Raw genomic sequence first — 17,148 nt, forward strand, 5'->3', positions numbered from 1 at the left:
CTTGGAACATTTGCCTTTGCCATTGCAATGCTATATTTAAAAAAGTTCGTCCAAATTACAATTCCATTGTATCTAGAACTGTGGCTCATGTTGGCGAGTTCTCCTTCAACACCAAAGATATTCTTGGCAGGAAGCTTATTTTGAACAATTTTTCAACAGAGACGGTTGTTTCCTATTCACTCATGCAATCACCAATCGCAATCTTCAGGTAAGTGCTTTCGGGTTCTTCTTTGCCAATGTTAACTATGAAATTACTTATGCAGGCTGTGGGTCTCAATGTTTGCTGGACAACATTTCGGATGGCATCCTTGCTATTGAAGTTGCTCTTCAAACTGCTTTGGAGCTTCGGATCCCGGTCACGCATATCTTCTGTGATCACCAAGCAACACTCGATCTTATCCAGTGCTCGGATTTCACTTCTTCCTGGAGATATCAAGATCAAATCAGCAACTTGAAGTTTCTTTTGGACATGAGTTGATACCCACGTATTCATATTATTCCATCGTCATGGGGTATCCCTGCTGCTAATCTAGCGTCTTTTGGATTTCATCGCCAATATCTTAACCTTTTCTTATCTAGAAAAGATCTACCTTATTGGATCATGAAATCATTCTTCTGTAATGGGTTCAAATTCTAAGTTGCTTTGTTTGTATTTTTCGTTTCTGTTTGTAGTTCATCTGTATCTGTGTAGGCCTTTGTTCTTTCTTTGTCTTTTTCAATAAAAAGCCTCTCTGTTTGAGAGGTTCTTCAACAAAGATCAAAATAAAGCCAAAATGGAAACAGAGGCGAAATCAACCCATTATATAATTTTTTTAAAAAAACAACCTAACACTGATTCAAAACACCATGGAAGCATGATTAACCCTCACTTATTGACATGTATAGCCATACATTGTTCAAAAAACAAACCCTAAAATCATCAATGCAAACACGCCATCGCCCCCAAACATGCAGCACCAATCAAGAACCTATGACACTAGAAACAAACATAGTAGAGATGGACAAGGAGCAGCTAGGGTTTGATACCAAGGTCACGAACGGTGGCCTTGATAGTGTAACCGCGATCAAGGAGAAGCTTTACCAGCCATGAAGCGATGAAGCCCAAGGCCCCGTCAAGCACACGACACACCACCTTCCCATTCACCTCTTTGTATGTGTTTTGCAACGTGGGCTGAAGAATAAGCAGATAGTAAGAAAAGACATGCAAAAATAGGAAAAAATTTTGTCAAAGAGAGAAGATAAAATAAGATAGAATAAGAGAGACAAAGAAAAAGTGGGAGATGTCGGACATAAAGAAAGATTCTTTGTAATTATAATATCAACTTTGTTCGTACGTGTCTCTTTCCAATAAAATTTCCAAGAACCTCGTCTAAGTACTGCCTTGACAGCGAGTTCAATGTGTCAATATCTATATATATATATATTAAATAACTGGACGGAAAGCCCAGCATCATGGAATACACAGGTGTAGTGACTTCTTGGTGGGGCAGACATCTCCTCTATTTGTCCGGCTTATATATTCCCACATTTGCCTCCAGATAAGCAGCATTCCGAATCTCGATGCATGTGCACTTCACAAGGACCATTTCGCCTGCCAGAACACGTGTCTCCCAGTCAACTGCTGCTGCTTCTTCTCCGAGAACCTACAAGGTTTCGCTTCTCTTATCCGGATATAATGAGTGGGAAGGTGGTGTGCGTTAGTGGGGCCTCCGGCTACATCGCGTCATGGCTAGTGAAGCTCCTCCTCGAGAAAGGTTACACCGTCAAGGCCACCGTTCGTGATCGGTAACAAACCCTACCTCCTCCGTCTCTGTATTTTTAAGATTCATGTGTTCTTGATTTGTGGTAGTGGAGCTGGTTTCATGGTTATTTTGAGTTTATATAGGCATGTTTTGAAGTTTTGGATTGGCTGATTGATTGATGATGGATTGATGGTGGTGAATTTGTGGTGTTCGAGATTTGAAGGGCTTCTTTGAACCATTTATAGGTAGATTTTTTTTTAAAACTATTTATAACTACACATGTTCTGAAAATTTGGATAGGCTGCTTGATTGAAAAAATTGGATAAACCACCGCTTCATTGAAAAAGAAAGAGAACAACACAGAAACCGGGTCACCAGAAGTGAAACCCAAAGTTTGATTGATAATAGTGGTGTGTTTGTAATATTCAAGATTTCAAGGGCTTCTTTGAACCATGTAGAGGTAGAATGTTTTTGAGTGTTATCAATCTGCTGTCTTGGTTTCAGGAATGGTTATTTTGTGTCATTCAAGGTTGCTCCATTAGTGGTAATGTTTATGGCGGTGAAGATTTTAGGATTTATATTTCCTTAAACATTTATAGTTAGACATGTACCAGAGTTTTCAATTGGCTTCTTGATATCTGTAAATCAATTTAGGATTATCAATTAAGAAGATGGTTTATCATTTATGGTGTTTTGGATCTGTATATGTTTTATTGTTTTATAATGAGTGGTCTGTTTACTTTTAATATGTTTGTTCACTCCGGTTTTTCTTTTCTTCTTCCTTCTTCTTTTTTATTATATTTTATTTTATTTTATTTATTTATTTTGTTTGACTTTGTTTTACAAATCTAGGTGATCCCAAGAAGACGGAACACTTGCGGGCATTGGATGGAGCTAGTGAGCGGCTTCAGCTGTTCAAAGCAAACTTATTAGAGGAGGGTTCATTTGATGCTGTTGTTGATGGTGGCGAATGCGTTTTCCATACGGCTTCTCCTTTCTATCATAATGTTGTTGATCCACAGGTTCATACTTTGCTTGAACTTACATAGGGAAGGTTTTGAAATTGTGATATATAGCTGCTTATAACTATTAGTGCTTGTCTTCTAATGATGAAATGCCTTCGTAATAAGTTGGAGAATGGCACCAAGCATTAGCAGATCGAGTTTTAGGAATTTTAAATTAAATTAGGCTAGATACTTTAGTGTTCTGTCATTAATTTTTGCTTGAACAAACATGGCTATTTAGGGTACACTTCCATGCAAATTAGGATGCATGCTAATAATAAGATTTTTTTTTCTTAAATTTATGTGTGAAGGACAAAACAAGGAGTTATATGTAAGAATTAGAAATCTGTGATTTGAATTCAAAGTATGCATTAATCACTGTATAAAATGTTGACGAAAGCGAAGGTTAAAAGTCCAAATGGAATCCTTTGCACATAATGTGTTGTCTTCCCTTCCTTGAAACCTAACAAACACCTATTATTATATTTTTGGGAAGAATCTCTCCAAAAGGAGAAGCTAATTTTATTGAAAAATAAATATAGAAGAACAAGACTACAGACTGAGGAAAACTGGAAACAAATTAAAAGAAAAAACCAAACTTTCGAAATGATTTCATAATCCAAAAAGGGAGGTCTTTGCCAAACAAAAACAAATTAAGGTGCTGATGAAGTGCGCCATACAAAGCAAGATTCGCTGCCGGATAATCGTCAAATGAGGGGATGATATGAATATGGGGATGCCCGCACATGTCAAGAAGGAATTTCAAATTGTTTACTTGTGCTTCAATTCTCCAAGACGAGACGTGATCAACGCAATGAAGAAGATGAATGACTGCAGCATGGTCGCAGAGAATATGTTTCACTGGGATATGAAGATCCAAAGCGATCTGGAGAGCAACTTCAATGGCAAGGATCGGGGCGAAGATGTTGTCCGAGAGTTGGCGAGAGGAGCTGCCAGCAAAAGAGATTTTGTAGTTAGCTGAGGAAAAGAAGAAGCCAACCGAATTTACCTTAAGAGTGTGATTTGTTGTTGCATGGGTGAACAAGAAGTTGTCATCAGCAGAGGAGAAGTTAGACAGTAATAATTTTCTACCCATGAGAACAAAATTGCTCCAGTAGAACTCATCCACATGAGCAGCAGCCTTGAGAACAATGTTAAGGAAAATGGGACGAATGTCCCTGAAGATGTAATCGCAACGGCACAACCAAATGAACCAAGCACAGGCAGCAATTAATGCTAAAGTATGTGTAGAATGCCTGTAATCAGAGACCCAATTGCCTGAGGAAAAACCATTAAAGAATGTAATAGATAAATTAAACAGACTATTAACCTGATCCCAAATTGTTTGGATTCTATCACAATGGCAAAACAGGTGATCAGTAGTCTCACGTTGTAAACCACAAAAGACACAAGAGCTATCAGGACCAAGATGTATGCTGTGAAGAAAAGCAGAAGTAGAAAGCCTGCCTCTCAAGCATAACCAAATAAAGTGTTTAATTCTAGGACCAACTGGAATATGCCAAACAATGTTCCAACCATCCCAATCATCAGAACAAACAGATTGCTTGTTCAAAGTATGGTAAACAACAGAAGATATTTTAGTGTGAGATTCAGCAGAAAACCAGGTCCAATGATTCTCAGAGTTATAATCAATAGCAACAGGAGAAGGAGAACACAGTAAATGCCCAGCATTGTTACCAAAAATATGATTAATATCCAAAACGGACCATTGATCATTAAAAATAATATTAGAGAAAGAAATAGCATCAAAATCAACTTCCATATTAAGGAAAGTGGGTTTTAAAGCAACAGGAATATCATATAACCAGGGGTCCCAGAGCAAGGATGTTCTCAAAGGGTTAACTTTGTTAATTTTGCAATGACGTTTAATAAAAGCTGTTGATTTACAAAGACCCCTAAAGAACCAAGAACATTTAACCGGCACAGAGTCTTGCCAAAAATTAATAGCCCCATATTTGTTCAGTAAGATATCAACCCAAATACAATCATGTTTGTTTAAATATTTGAATATGTTTTTAGACATAAGAGAATGTTTAGCAAGATTGAGGTTCTTAATACCTAAGCCCCCCTCAGACTTACCTTCTGTTAAGATACTCCAACTCACATTGTGGATGCCCTTTCCATTTCCATTCCTATTCCAAAAGAATTTCCTAACAACTTTGGAAATATCAGAAAGGATTGAATCAGGAATGGGATAGACAATTAAAGTGTAGACTGGGATTGAAAGCATGACAGAATTGATCAGAATTTCTTTGGCAGCAGGGGTGAGGTGAAAATTGGACCAATTGTGAGCCAACCTAGTCACTTTATCAACCATAGGTTGAAAAGTAACAGGAGCTAAACGTTTGGGAGAAATAAGCACCCCGAGATATTTAAAAGGGAAAGACTCCTGTTTTAAGTTCAAAATGTGGCAGATACGGTTGAGGATATGCTTGTTCATCCAAGAGGGGAAAAAAAGTTGGGATTTATTAAAATTAGGCTTTTGGCCAGAGAAGCTGCAGTAATAATTTAGGCAAGTGTTGATGTTTCTGGCGACTCTCCTAGAGGCAAGAGTAACTAAAATCAAATCATCAGCAAACATTAAATGATTAAAATTATGAGTCGAGTTGCTGTTGAAACCGGGAATAAGATTATTCTGAAGGCTACAGTTTAGCATGGTTGTAAGAGTTTGGGATACAATAATAAATAAGTAAGAAGAGATGGGATCGCCTTGACGGACACCTCTAGAAGAACTAAACCAGGGAGATGGTTTACCATTGACCAGAATGGAAAAAGAGCAAGCATGCAGACAAGAATCAATCCAAGAAACCCAAAGAGGAGGAAAATTCATTTTAATAAGAATGGAAAGAATTGCACTCCAACTTAGTGTATCATAGGCCTTCTCGATATCAAGTTTAATAATCATCCTAGGGGGGCTATGGGTATCAGATTCAGTCGAGTGAGCAACCTCTTGAGCTGTGATAATGTTATCAGAAGGGGAACGAAAGGCAACAAACCCCGCCTGCTCACGACCAATGATGCTAGGAATAATTCTTTTCAATCTATTGGCAAGCAACTTCGAGAGAATCTTAAAACAAACGTTGCAAAGAGAAATAGGACGGAAATCCGAGACCGACTTAGGGTTATCTTTTTTAGGAATTAGAGCAACAAAGGTTTTGCCCCAGGAAGAAGGGATAAAAGAGGTTTTGAAAAAATGTTGGATAGCCCCAAATAAATAACTACCCACAACAGGCCAAAAAGCTTTAAAAAAATCCACGTTAAACCCATCAGGTCCAGGGGACTTACCTGAAGGAAGATCAAGTAAAGATTGATGAACTTCTTCGATAGTCACATTATGAATAAGAAAAGCACCGTCAGAGTTAGAGATTCTAGGAATATCAGGGGGAAGTTCGTCCCGATTGCTGGAAAGGGTGCCAGCTGGAACGCTCCAGAGATTTTTATAGAAGTTCATGAAAGCTTGTTCGACACCAGTAGAGTCACAGACAACACTACCATTAGCATCCTCAATTTGAGAAATATGATTATGATGAGAACGAGTTCGATGAAGAGCATGAAAGAAGCTAGTATTTTTATCACCATCAGAGACCCAATTTAAACGAGCACGCTGGGCCCATTTAATATTGTTTTGACGCTGAAGAGCAGATAATTTAGCATAAAGGCCTTTAAGAACAGTTTGAGAATAGGAATCTAAATCAGTAAGCTCGAGAGAAGCAATATCCCTTTCAGTGTTAGAAATAGCAGTGTCCAGATTGCTAACCCCAGAATAGCTCCAACGTTTGAGGTAAAATCTAGTACGAGAAAGAAGATGAGAAAACGCATGCATAAGGTTGCCCCGCGGAGTAAAATTCCAAGCTTCACGAATACAATTATGACAACCGAAGTAATCCAACCAGAAATTTTCAAACTTAAAGGAGATCGTTTTGGAAATAGCGGAAAAATTAGCGGTGAGAAAAAGAGGAGAATGATCAGAAAAGGACCGATTAAGGTGAGAGAGGGTATAAGATTTAAAAATATCGTTCCACTCTAGATTGACCAAACAACGGTCAAGTCTGGCCCATCTGCGAGCCGAACCAATCTGGTTGTTACACCAGGTGTAAGGGGAGCCTACAAATTTAAGATCTAAGAGATTATTACTGTCGATGAAATTATTGAAAAAACTAGTTTTACGTCTATAATAGGAGAAAGAGCCCCCACTATGCTCAGATCTGGAGATAATAGAGTTAAAATCTCCCAATATGAGCCAAGGAAGCTTAAGTTCAGAGAGTTTAGAAAGCTCAAACCAAAGGGATCTTTGAGAAAGACAACGAGAAGAATTATACACCACCGAAATAATAAAATTTTTTGAAAAATCGGGAGAAATAACGACATGTAAAATGCGACGGGAAACAGAGATAGGAGTAACTCGGCCGATGGCAGGGTTCCAGAGGATAAAAATACCACCCGAAAACCCATCGGCGAGAATGGAAGCCCATTCCCAGTGCTTAGGGATCTTCTTACAAAATCGGTCAACGCGGGCCGAATTAGCTCGGGTTTCAACCAAGCAAACCAGGACTGGTTTGAGCTTTTTAATGAGTCTGGTGAGTCGAGAAGAAGTATTCCGATCTGAAATACCCCTGCAATTCCAACACAAGATTTTAGCTGGATTCATAATAATCATAAAAAGTATTAGAATCGAAAGAGACTCCCTTAAAAGAAGGAAAGAAGAAGAACAGAGACTCAAACTCCGGAACTCCCGGTTTCTATTCTGCCTTTCTTTGGAGAGACCTCATCGGCATGCACACTTTTTCGGATGAGAGCGTCTCTTCTGACCCCATCTTGATATTGTATAAGGGTCATAGAGTCATCTGGTTCATTTTCATCGTCTGCCATGTCATCGTCCTCCTCATCAGTGGAACCTTCTTCTTCTGCGCTATCCTCTTCCATTTCGCTAGAATCAAGAGCAGCAGAAACCAGGGAGACTATGGAGTCATGCGGAGCGTTAAAGTGGGTTGCAATGGTAGAGACAATCGGAACTGATGTTCTCAAGATAGGAGGGGGAGAACTATGCTTAGTGCTGGGTCTAGGAGGGAAAGAGGACATGGGGGTTTCTCGGGAAGCACGAAAGGGGACGATTTGATTGAGTGGAATAGACGGAGGGGGATCCAGAACAGAGGGTTGAGCAGAGATCTGATTTGAGGGGTCTGCCAAAGCTGTCGCTTGGGGATCAAGCGAGGAAATTGACTTAGGGTTAAGAGAAATAGCTTTTGGAGGTTCGATGATCGTGAGGCTGAGATCTACGGTCAGATTAGTGTCAGGATCTTGAACGTTGAAAGTCTCAACGGGATCAATTTGTGGGGAATCGCGAACGGAAATGGAAGTGGACGACCGCCCACGTCCAGTGAATCGCGAACCGCCACGTAGGCTAAGGGTTGCAGTTTCTCGGGACTCAACAACTTCGGCACCCACGCTGTCTGCTGTGCGATGTGTCACGTGAGAGGCGCGTGAAGCGCCCCCTCCGCGACCGCGTGTACGGCCACGTCGGCGGGATACCAGAAGCCAAGATCCGAAATCGGATTCTGGTTTTTCTTCTGGGTTAGGGACAAAGATAGGGTCGGAATCATCCATGATCTGGTCGGCTTCGTTCGAAACCTGAGAATTCCTCTCCACCGGCGCTCGCGCAGTGCGAGTGGGCAAAGAGGTTTCTCCAGTTTCAGCTGAAGCTACCCGAGAACAAGGCTTACTACCGTGACCAATAAGCCCACAATTGTAACAGAACGTAGGTAATCTCTCGTACATCACTACAACAAATACTTTCTGAAGATCGTCGCCGATCCAAAACCCCCGACAAAGAGGTTTGGACAAGTCGATTTCAATGCAAACGCGGGCAAACTTGGATCTAGCCAGAGTGGACGTGAGTTCGTCGATCTTTATGAGGTTTCCAAAATTACAAGCAATTGTCTCAAGGGTTTCGCCATCCCAACATTCAACCGGCAAATTATGAAATTGAACCCATATTGCCGCTGAGTTAAGCTTAGCGAAGCTCGGTTCGAAAAAAGGCTTCCAGGGAGACAACTGCAAAATCATCCCGTTGACGGACCAAGGCCCGTCCAGCAGGAGTTGATGCATGGCCTTGTCAGAGGGACACCTTACCAGAAGAAATCCATTTGGAAGGTCGGAGATGAGGATCTCACCGAAATGTTTCCACATATGTAAGAGTGTCGACTTTACCTGCTCGAAAGGGGGAGATTTTCCGAATAACTTGCCATATAAAGCATCCTGAAATTTCATCCGGCCTCGATTGATTGCATCGTTGTCCAGCCTAACGAAGTTAGAAGTAGCGGCTTTGAGTTTGTTGAGAAGTTGTTCGTTGTGAAGAGGAGAATTATCGATGGTCTGAGTCAAAGAAGCTGCTATTTGGGACCAAGATTTTTTGGGAGGGGGAGGGGGTTGGCCCCCCGCTTGCCATAGCAAGAGGGGAGAAGCAAATCGGCAAAAGAAAGACACTCAGAGGAGAGATTTGAGTATTCCTCGACAAACATATTTGGAGTGAGTTCACTTCTGCATTATCCTTGCTGAGAAGGGCTTATGCTATGGACCACTGGGATATAAGACAATGGAATATGAAAGGATGTAGGGAAAAGCCAAGGGACCTTTGCAGTAGATTGTGACTTAGGCTTGGATAAAGCCTATTTAGAAAATGAGTTATTATATTTTGTGTGTTGATGAATTTTGAAAAGCAAATGCTATGAGTGATTTTGGCCTTTGTTTAAGTCTGCATGGAACCTTAGGAGATTAGTTAATGTATTTAATTAGTGGATGGATACTTAAGGCCCTCTATGATATGGCTAAGAACAAATCTTATGTGCCTATGATCTTTGTCAACCTTGTCCTTTCGACTTGACTTTAAAAGTTTGTACATGTATCAAATTCATCTAACAAATCTTATGTGCCTATGATCTTTGTTAACCTTGTCCTTTCGACTTGAGTTGAAAAGTTTGTACATGTATTAAATTCATCTAGTTTGGATCCCCACATGTTTTGCAACTTCACTTGTGGTGGACAAATTGGATACCATCATGGTCAATTTTTGACATCCTTGTATCCATCTATGTAGGCTGCATTTTAGCATTTTTGGTGCTAACAAATCTTATGTGCCTATGATCTTTGTCAACCTTGTCCTTTCGACTTGAGTTTAAAAGTTTGTACATGTATTGAATTCATCTAGTTTGGATCCCCACATGCTCTGCAACTTCACTTATGCTGGAGAAATTGGATACCATCATGGTCAATTTTTGACATCCTTACATGTATCCATCTATGTAGGCTGTATTTTAACATTTTGGTGATGTTAGTTTTAGGATAATGGTTAATAATTGCATTGTAATCTATGGATTTCAGATTCTTTACTGAGAATAATAATTTTTTTTTCCTATAATCAATCATCATGCGCCTACAAGAGGTTAGTCCAGGAGATGAAAAATGAGTCTGCGATCAAACCTTCATGCACCATTCCCAAATGGTCATGTGAAAACTAGGCCTATAATCTTGAGATGTCTTTGGTTACTCTGACTGTGCATAGGACATAATGCAGCAATTTGCATTACACGATAGTTCCAGTTATGTTTATCTGTTTTTTTTTTCTTCTTGGTTATCTATACAATTGTACAATTGTTATTTTGTTGCTATTTTCTCAGTGCTGATGAAAACCGCTATTAAACAAACAGCAAAAGCCATCATTGTCTACTAACCATTGCATTCACTTATGCTAGTCTTTCAAAAATTCCTTTCTTGGAGAAAATTATAAGTCCTGTCAATTTTAATCGGTTCAAGCTGTATGTTCCAATCTCCATTGCAGACTGAGCTACTTGATCCAGCAGTAAAAGGAACCCTTAATGTTCTAGGGCTCTAGTGCTGAAATCTCTTCTATAAAAAATGTTATTGTGACATCATCCATGGCTGCTGTTTCATACAATGATAGGCCCCGCACTCTTGATGTGATTGTTGATGAGACATGGTTTTCAAGTGAAGAGGTTTGCCAGCGTGATAAGGTATGCCTTTGTATTTTCACATGTCAATGGGAGCTCATGTTTAACAACTATATATTTGTTTTCCTCTTTTGTGCTCTTCCTACCACTTATCCCCAAAAGTGGCACGCAAGAAATGAATGATTTCTAGAACTAGAATTATAGGAAATTTTCATTTACATTCATATGGAATACTCGCACTATCTGAGAGATGAAAACAATTCATTTCTTTTCCAGTCTTAGATGTGTTCAATTTTCGATTTATTGCCATCGACATATAAGTTTTCAAGTCATTAGTTGCATCATAAAAAATGTTACAAGTAAAATTAGTCTACCAGACGGTTTAAGTAAATATCCTTAAAATCAATAATTACCTCATAGCTGTTAGGGGTGTAAATAAGCACGAAAATTAATTCCAATTGACTCCTACAGTCAAGATGTTAGGCCTGCTTTAATTTTTTTTTTGCTGGGTTAGTTTAAATGAAGTTCATTTCTTTCTGAGATTCCAAGGAGAATGGGTTAAAAGAAGGTGTCTTTATTTCTCAAAATTTTCAGCAATTTAGAAAATTAGGATTTTTGGTGTTCTCTCAGATTTTTGGGATCTTTCAAAATAATTGAATATGTTTGAAATCATGTCACTTATCACAAATCATATCTATTACTTATCACAAATCATACGGGGTGGCGGTCATGAAAATTTATGAGATTATTAGTTAAATAAGTGGGATGTGGAAATTTATTTGAGCATCATGAATCACAAGAATGGAAATTTTGTATAAATCTTATAGTTTTGAATACATGTTATCTTGCACTCGCACTCTCAATTACCCAATGCGCATTGTAATAATAGAAAATTCTTTAGAGCCATGAAAGAAAACAATTGGCAACAGGAAAATATCTTTTTAGAGCCTAACACAAAAAGCTTGTCTATGTTGTGATTTGTGCTGCTTAAGAAAGAAGTTAGCCTTTAACTATGCAACACTTTAAGCGGCTTGAAGGTTACTGGTTATTGCATATAGCCATTGTGTGGTTAGAGACTAGTTATTTTTTCCTTTTGTAACTTTCTGGTCATAGCATACCTACCTTGTTGGTTGGGAAGCACATGCAAACTTAAATAAAAAGAAATTTGGTTTTGCAATGATTTTGAATAAAATTTAATAAACTGCCAGTTTTCTGATAGAATTTTGTCCTAATTATGGTATCTCGACCTCATGGTGATGGTATTTAGATGCGGATCTATAATCACAGTTCGTCACCCTGTTTGACCTTCTTTGATCAAAAAAGTTCTGTATTTTATTGTACTTCAGAATTCCTAATGAATCCAAAAATTTTAAAAATTTCTTGTATTATAATTTTCAAACCTTATGTTAGCTGCATCATGCATCTAATGTTTAAGATTTATAAGTGATGGATAGATATGTTCCTTGTCTTGGAATTATTGCTTGCAAAGTTGATTCTCTAAAATGACTTAATTTCCCAGCAATAATAATTGTTCCTGTTACTATTGTACTGATAGGCCTCTGTTTTATATTCATAAAGCTTGGCTATTTTCTAACATCTTGGTTTCCTCTCAGGCATGATATGTTCTGTCTAAGACCCTTGCAGAGGAGTTAGCGTGGAAGTTTTCGAAAGAGAATGGCATTGAGTTGCTTACAATCAATCTGGCAATGGTCATTGGTCCTCTTCTGCAAACCAACTCTAAACACAAGCACTGCTGGAATTCTCAACGTAATATCTGGTACATGACTTATCATGATATTTGATTACTGGTATTAGGGAACAAGGTGCAGTTAAAGTTGTCTACCAATTCTATGACTGTATATAATTTTGCTTTCTTGGACTGGTTTCTTAGTGAAAATTGATACTAGTTCCTAAGTTTTTATCAAGGAATACTAGTTTTAGCTCCACCTGTCACTCAGGAATACTATTCAATTATGGGTATGAGGCGTTTTCTTTGAAAATATGGGATGGCTTATGAGCGCTCACTCTTTTCCACTCCGATGAAAGGTGGAGTTCATCGTTTGGTCCAAACTGGCAAATTGTTATCATCTTCTTGTATGATTTTATATAGGTGAGGTTGGGGGAAGAAGTTAATTGAAATAAAGCAGGAAACTCTGGAATATGGGTAAAAACCTTTTCTTATATCGGTCAAGCTATATTAGATAATGCGGATGATTTACCAGTGGACTTATGTGAACACCTTTGATGGGTGCATTGGCAATTTTGGAGTTCATTTTGAGGAGGAAGATGCAAAATATGTTTTTGTTTATGTACCAAATTCCAGTGGCATGACAATCAAACTTATTAAATACAATCACAAAAAACGAGTAAACAGACTGGTTCAAGTGGAGAGAAAAGAAACATGAAAATATATATGAGTAAAAATAGATATAGTTTCAGCAAATTAGCCATTTTGAATCCAAGTTTGCATGATTTGAGGTGCTCATGATTTGAGTTATGAAGGCAAATTTTTCCATTGTTATGTGGAACTGTGGAAGTAATTTTGCATTTTGATATCCTTTTAATGTCTCTCCACAGTCGGTTGCAGTACAGTTCTTGATAAATATGTAGGAAGCTAAGGGCAACAATACATCTGGCTTGAATTCTAAATTTTGAAAATCTTAATGTTTTCCTCTGTACGTTTGAAATTTATTGCACACCTAATTTTAAATATTTGGGGAAGGTTCTCCACCTTTGTGAATCAATTGTGTATGTGGATCTGTGGAAGTGGGAAGGGGCATCAATATATAATGCTTTTTATATTTTGACACTAATTTTGTCATGCTTCTTGTGATGTATGGCAGTGAGATTAAATGATAGCTAATCTATTTCAGAAAATTCTACTTTCCCAAATATGACCTCTCGATGGGTAAATGTGCAAGACGCTGCCTTGGCACACATTTTGCCATATGAGGTTCCTTCAGCAAATGGTAGATATTGTTTAGTTGAAAAAGTCTCACACTTTTCAGAGATTATGAAAATGATTCATGAACTGTATTCATCCCTTGAACTCCCATATAAGTAAGTGCCTGTCTTTAATTTAATACTATTTTTAATAATGTCACACTTCAATTCCTCCATTAACATTATGAAAGTAATTCAACCTTCTAAATTTTCTGATTCTATAATATACCATGTGAGTAATATTCTATGATATTCACTGTATATATATATATATATATATAAGCATGCTAAAGATTGAGATGATGTGAATAATTATGTTATTTTTTTTTCTTTGATTATTACTGTTTATTAGCTAACATTATGTTCTGGTTGTAAATCATACTTGGCAGGTGTGCAGATGATAAGCCATTCGTCTCTACATACCAGGTCTCCCAGGAAAAGACAAGTAGTATGGGAATTGATTGCATCCCTCTAGAGACAAGTTTGAAGGAGACTATTGAAAGCTTGAGAGAGAAAGGATTTGTTACTTTTTAAACTGCATTTGCGAAATAAAGTCATGAATCCCAACACTTTGAGTTTAAGAAGTTTGTTTTGTGGGATCATCCAAGTTTCCATACAACACTTTGAGTCAAGTTGTTGCAATTATATGGTTCACATTGAGCACCTCCACTTGCGGTTGCCCCCTAGACTGCCATAACCGCCACGTATCGGCAGATTAGCTTTGGAGGACAGTTGATAGCATCAAGCTTTATATGTGTATTAACTCTCTCAATCCGAGCAATACTTCATGAATGATCTTTAGTATTTTGAAATTCCATTGCCCCTGAAGCCTACATTTTGGAATATGAATTTAGATACTAATTCTTTTGCGATTATCAGATTTTCCAGAAACTGGGATTTTAATAGTTTGAGATGTGTGTTTTTTTGAAGGTGTTTTGAATGATGATCTTTTGAATATTGGAAGCATAGACTCAACTACAAGAAATAGTTGGGTTTGGTTTGGGCATTTAAAAAGTGTAGTTTTTTAATAAAACTTACTACCATTTATTGATTGATTCACATAGAAAAATAAAAAAATAAAAAAGAGCTATGTTATTTTTACTAATTAGATTTTTGTATTTTTAATGGTATAGATGCCAACTTGCTATTCATGTTATTTTTTTTTATATAAATTTTAAATTTAAACCTTAAAAATACTTAAATTTTTAAAATTTTAAAAAATACATTATAAACCATATAAACCACAAACATGTTGAGAAATATACAAATATATACATAACAGAAAAAAAAAATTATGTATTATGTGCTATGCAACTATTTTCAAAACAATAAAGAAAACAAAATATTAAAGAAAAATGCTCACATAATGTCATAAATGAAAAGGATTGAAAAAATTTTAAATGAATTATAAGTCAAAATTTTAAGAAAATATTTTTAAAATAAACGAATATTAAAATTTAAGAAAAATATCAATTCATTTTACCTCACGAGAATCACATAGTTTTTTCAAGGAAAATAATCAATTTAGCTCAATTCAAACAAGTTGACAAGTGTTTATCATCGGTTTTATATGATTCATTGCTATTTATAATCCGACACCATTATATTTAAAATTTAGATGTTTTATAAAAAGATTATAAAAATTATTAAATGTTAGGAACCAAGGTATAGCTTAATGGTTTCCTACTTTATTTGTATTTGTGAGGTCTTGAGTTCAAAACCTCTCAAACACAATGCATAAAAAGGTGTCTTGCCGATTTTTCAAAAATAGATGTTGGAGGAAACCCACATATACCATAATTTACAATTTTACAACCATAAGAGCTAGTAAGATTAAATTTTCTTGTATTATTATTACTATTATCTTTCTATGTTTATAATTCATTAGTGATGAAATAAACAAGCATTCCATATAGAAAATTTCTGTTTTCTATGTTTACAAAATTACTATTATAATTTCTAATTTTACTATTATAATTTTTGTACATTGAACAAACATGATTTTTAATTTTATTCTCATGATTTTATAATAGTTACAAATATATCACAGGAAAACTTTAAACCTATTTGAATAGCTATAAAATAATAAAAAAATTTGTTCTTATTTTTTATAACAGCAGAATAATATATAAATATACTTCACTTGATTGAAGTTTTTTTTTTTTTTATTATTATTATAACTACACTTTAACATTCGAAGCATATGTTGATATTTCAAGGATGTCTATATATGATTATCATTTACTCTCTTCATTTCATATTAAGTATCATATTTGAGCTTTGCTCATTAAGATACTTAAAATTTAATAGAAAAATTTATGATAAGACACTTTTATTAAAGTTATTTACTCATATTATAATGCACACATCTCTCTTTAAACAAGAAGGGCAAAATTTTTATAAAAAAATATATATATCTAATGTTTATAGAATTCTTAAACTTGACAAATAATATGAAGAATCCAGATAACTGACATAGTATAGTTAGAAAGAGCATTTAATATTTATATACCTCTCTAGTTATATTTTTCTTATATATAAGATGCAAGAACAAAAATTTCTCATTATCACTACTGAGGGGTGTAAAATGAGCAATTTCTTCGTGAGGTACTCGAGGATCGGACCGATCGATGCTCGGTCGATTCGATTTTTCGCGGTAGACTCGAGGTGCTTCGTTGTATGTAGCAGCTCAGAGGCTAAAAATCTCATTCTCGTGAGGGCTCGCGGCCTGGCGGCTTTTATATATAAAGATGTTAAATTGTTTATATGTCGATTACAAAAATACATATGTACTATAACCTATGTAAATTACGAAAAATACTTATGTATACATACTAATCGACTGAGCAGGCGGGGCTCGGCTCACTTGAACTTTTAGCGGGCCGGGCTCGGCGCCGCGATAGCTCGAGCAGGCCGAGGCGCGGCCTCGAGCCCTTGAGATAGTATACTCGGGAGCTCGGGCACGGTGATCTCGGCTCGGCTCGGCTACGTTTCGACTCACCCTCCTGCATAAAAGTCACCTCCATAATAACTCTTATATTGGAGGCTTCTTAGATCTCACCAAATGGAACCTATCTAAAAATACAACCAAAATAAAATAAATAAATAAATAAACATTAATGAGCATAATAAATACAAATTGTGCATTTGATATGATTAGTGTTGAAAAAAAACAAGAATTTAAAAAACATAGTAAGCATTTTATAAATTAGTATATTTTGCATGAGTCCATAAAAGAAAATGAGGATATTTAACACAATTTTTCTTATGAGAAATTAATAGTAAAAAATAGCAAATATAGTATAAATTAGTGCATCAAATATGAGCCTATACCCAAATGAGTGCATTTTAACATGATATCTACTACTAAAAATTATTTTTTTTTAGAAGCACAAATCTCACAAATGTGCATATTTATAAATGTGCCATGAAATTTTTGCCTTACATTATGGCACCACATCTTCCCCCACCAAA

The 17,148-nt window shown here is 36.6% G+C and overlaps 1 pseudogene; it reads left to right on the forward strand.

Moving 5' to 3' along the window:
• Positions 1-1,577: 1,577 nt before the first annotated feature.
• Positions 1,578-14,518, forward strand: LOC120263152 (annotated as a pseudogene).
• Positions 14,519-17,148: the final 2,630 nt, after the last annotated feature.

The sequence above is a fragment of the Dioscorea cayenensis genome, chromosome 6 (genome assembly GCF_009730915.1).
Source record: "Dioscorea cayenensis subsp. rotundata cultivar TDr96_F1 chromosome 6, TDr96_F1_v2_PseudoChromosome.rev07_lg8_w22 25.fasta, whole genome shotgun sequence".
In the NCBI taxonomy this organism is placed as follows: Eukaryota; Viridiplantae; Streptophyta; class Magnoliopsida; order Dioscoreales; family Dioscoreaceae; genus Dioscorea; species Dioscorea cayenensis.